Raw genomic sequence first — 3,717 nt, forward strand, 5'->3', positions numbered from 1 at the left:
ATGCAAGAGCTCAAAGCAGTCCTGAGGACGTAATTTTGTTTCCTGGAGGCAGAGAACAAATGGATGCTGTGATTCCAGGAGCAGCCGTATATCCTCTGTGGGATTGAAGGCCATGAACATTCCATTGAAGGCGAGTCGATGACAAGGAAAGGAGAGGAGGGTAAAAATGGAGGTGCCACCTTGATGGCTGCTGAGGATGGAGGATTATGCTCCACGATATCGACAGAGGCAACGGTATTCCCCCTGTCAGTCTGCAGACTCCAGGGCAGGAAAAGGTTGGTGGTGTGCACCAGCGACATGGAAGTTGGCCACGTGAGGGTATCACTTGACGACACCATTGACGAGAATCACCGAGTCAGTGAAGGAGAAGACCGTTTGCCTTTCTTTGATTTCTTGGAGCCATTCTGGTCGGCAGGGGAAGACTCAGATGTTTGTTGGCTGGAAGGACATAAGAAGTCTTCATGGGACTATTTCTTGTGTCCTTTCCAGGCTGCCAGTTGTGTAGCAGGTGGCTCCACCCCATGAGGCAAAAGTTTGGTGGCTTGTTGACAGCTGGAGGAGGATAGGGGATACTACCGTGACACTGTATAATTTTACAACCACATGTCTGCATGGCAATGTCCTCAGTGAGCGAGCTGTAGCAAGAACAGTACTGGAAGTGCCAGATGGTAGAATGCAGGTTTTCCGACTAGCCAACAGCTTGCGAGTAACCATGTAAGGCATTTTTTCCTTCATCCGGATCTCCTGGATGGTCCGCTCATCAAAATACATGGAACAATCTCGGAAAAAGATTGCACAATCGTCATTGCAATTGATACAATGGGGGGGAGGAGGAGGAGGCAGACAATCAAATGAGCATCCCTACCACAGGTTACACATTTGGCCAAGTGTCAACAGCACATGCAAGTGTGGTGGTAACGATGACACTGGTAGCAGCGAATCAGGTTCGGAATGTATGGTCTGACTGTGATAACTTCATAGCCCGCTTTAATCTTTGACGTTAGCACCACTCTATAAAAAGAGAGGGAAAGGGGGCTTGTGGGCACTAAATATGCATCTACCTTTTTCATCACCTGATGGACTGCAATGACACCCTGATCAGACCATTGAGCACGCTAGTGTAAATAACACCATGGGACGAATTCAGTGTTTGATGGTCCTTAACACGAACAGGGTAGCTGTGGAGGAGTGCAATCGCAAGCAGTTGTTGTGCTTTAGAATCAGAAATAGTCTCCAAAACCAAAGTGCCATTGCGTAAACAAGAACAGGATTTCACAAGGCACTGCGTCAACACCTTTCTGAGTAATGAATGGATTTACTGTGGTGAAGAACTGACCATCTTCAGTACGTGAAACCAGAAGGAACTGTGGTGCAGCTAGGAGGGTCTTTGAATTGTGAGCATCATTCCGTTTATGTTTAGTAGATGTTGACTGAAGAATACGATTGGCTCATTGTGAGAAAAATCCCCCATGATTGCCTGCATCTCCAATGGGGTTCTCTTTCCAACTGGAGGCCCCCCCCCCACCTCCTCAGAGGGGGGCACATCCGTCTTAGGTGACTGATCAGATTTTTCACACCTCAGGTCACACCTCCTGAACACCTGACAGAGGGACAAATTGGCGATTTGGGTAAGTAGCTGCTCACGCAATCAGCTCTTCCTGGTCCTGGTCTGTACCAAGGGGTACATGCGAACCATATCTGTTGACACGGGGCTGGGAATTTTGTGTTACCCTGTCACCCATTACGTGTCAGACATGTGGACTGACCTTCAGGAGCATGCAGGTAGGAAGAAGGAAAAAAGAGGAACCTCAAATGCCGAAGCGGAGGAAGGATAGGAGAAGGGGAGTGAAGAAAGACAAAAAGGAACAAAAGACAGTGGAGAAACTGTTGTGAAGTCGGCTACTGAAAATGCACAACACATTTGCAAAAACATCACAAACATGTTCTCCAAGGGAGGAGGAAAAAAAGGAAGGGGGATAGACATGCAGCACAGAAAGGGATGAGGTGCTGCACAGGCTGGATCTTCATGATAGCCAAGCATGAATCCAATGAAGAGTGATGAGCCCAATAGGAACCATAGTGATTTACTGAATTTCTTTCAGGGAACAATTATTATTCTGTAATAAAATAATTGTTTCAACAAAACTACTTTATGTTCCTTTTACGATGTCTATGTAACTTTTATGTCACTTCTTCAAACTCCTGAGTGAAGTGATGTTGAATGGTGCATCCCTGTACTATGCTAAGATACTGTCTCTTGTCATTCAAGGGGGCTGTGTAGCAAAATACTTTATTTTAAGCAGGTAATCAATTTCATCTTTGTATAATGAATGTCTGTGAAAGATACTTTTTTGTTAAAATAATAGAAATGTGTATCCTTCTTCGAGCCTCAGTAATGTAAGGTTTCATTGTTCCTGTAATTTGCATTTTTAGAAAATAATGTTAAATGCACTTTTCCCTCTTTATTTGGGCAGCATAATACAAAACCCTACATTCCTGCACTAATGGTGTTTATTGTGTTAAATTCTTGGACTGTAAATTAGCTGGAAGTAGACGATTCAGTGAGGGCACACTTATCATTTTTTCCATTTCAACACTGGTGAATCGAGCCTGCAGTTGATGTTTATAGTGAAGTCTGATTGCGGTGATGATTGTTATATTTCTTTAAACTGAAAATTAACAATAACCCAATTTTTCATCACCAAGCTCACTGCTTTCCAATGACATCTTGCCCTGCAGCCGACTATCATATGAGAATGAAATCAAACTCACACGAGTAAAGAAATTTCTTACAGAATCATTTTATGCTAGAAGAGTGAAAGATCCAATACCTTCTTTCTAATTTTGTAAATACGTATGTTTTCTTTTTTTGCTGGCAAAGTGGTGTAGCATTTCTTCCATAACATTATACTCTCATACATAAATTTAAAATCACGAAAATCCGTACCTGAGGTAAAGGATCAAATACACAGTCCTTTAACCAAATGTATGTTGGTGGTAGCTGGATCATTCTGCAGTGTCACAAAAACAGTTTTTCTGAACTTACTCAATAGTTTCACAAACAAGATACCCTCTTCTCTTTATGGATTCCAAATAAGTCTATGGACAGTTTTCAAAATACTTGCACTGGTAACAAATCTATCAGCATGCCTTAAAATGGCTTCAATGTGTTCCTTTAATGTGACCTGGTGGCGCTCCCAAACACTACCAGTTCTCAAGAAGAGTCCCAAAACTTTTCTGTATGCAGTCTCCTTTATTGATGGGCTACCCTTTCGTAGAATTCTGTCCATAAACCAAGTCCACCCTTAACCTTCCTTACAACTGACTTTACGTGCTTGTTTCCTCTCATGTCATGTCCAGTTCTGTAGCAGATGAAAAGAAAAACAAATTTCCAGCAATTATAAAATATGATCCTCACATCAAAATGGACAAACCTTATGTTAAAGGAGCTGGACTATTAAAAGTAAATTCTGGACTTATGGAATGGAGGGTTGTGAAAAGCAAACAGGCCACATATCTCTTAATTAAAACTCTAAACATTTAAGCCAAAACAAAGTAGGTCCACCACGGAGTCTAGTGCAGCATCACACATGCAGTGATTACGTGATGAGGGCACAAAACTGAGGGAAATTCAACTGTAACAGAGAGAGCGACTTCTGTATTTTTTTTATTGTGAATGCTAAGTGGAGACACTAGTAGTTATAGGTCAGAGTGTAA

The sequence above is a fragment of the Schistocerca piceifrons genome, chromosome 8 (assembly GCF_021461385.2).
Source record: "Schistocerca piceifrons isolate TAMUIC-IGC-003096 chromosome 8, iqSchPice1.1, whole genome shotgun sequence".
Classification (NCBI taxonomy): Eukaryota; Metazoa; Arthropoda; class Insecta; order Orthoptera; family Acrididae; genus Schistocerca; species Schistocerca piceifrons.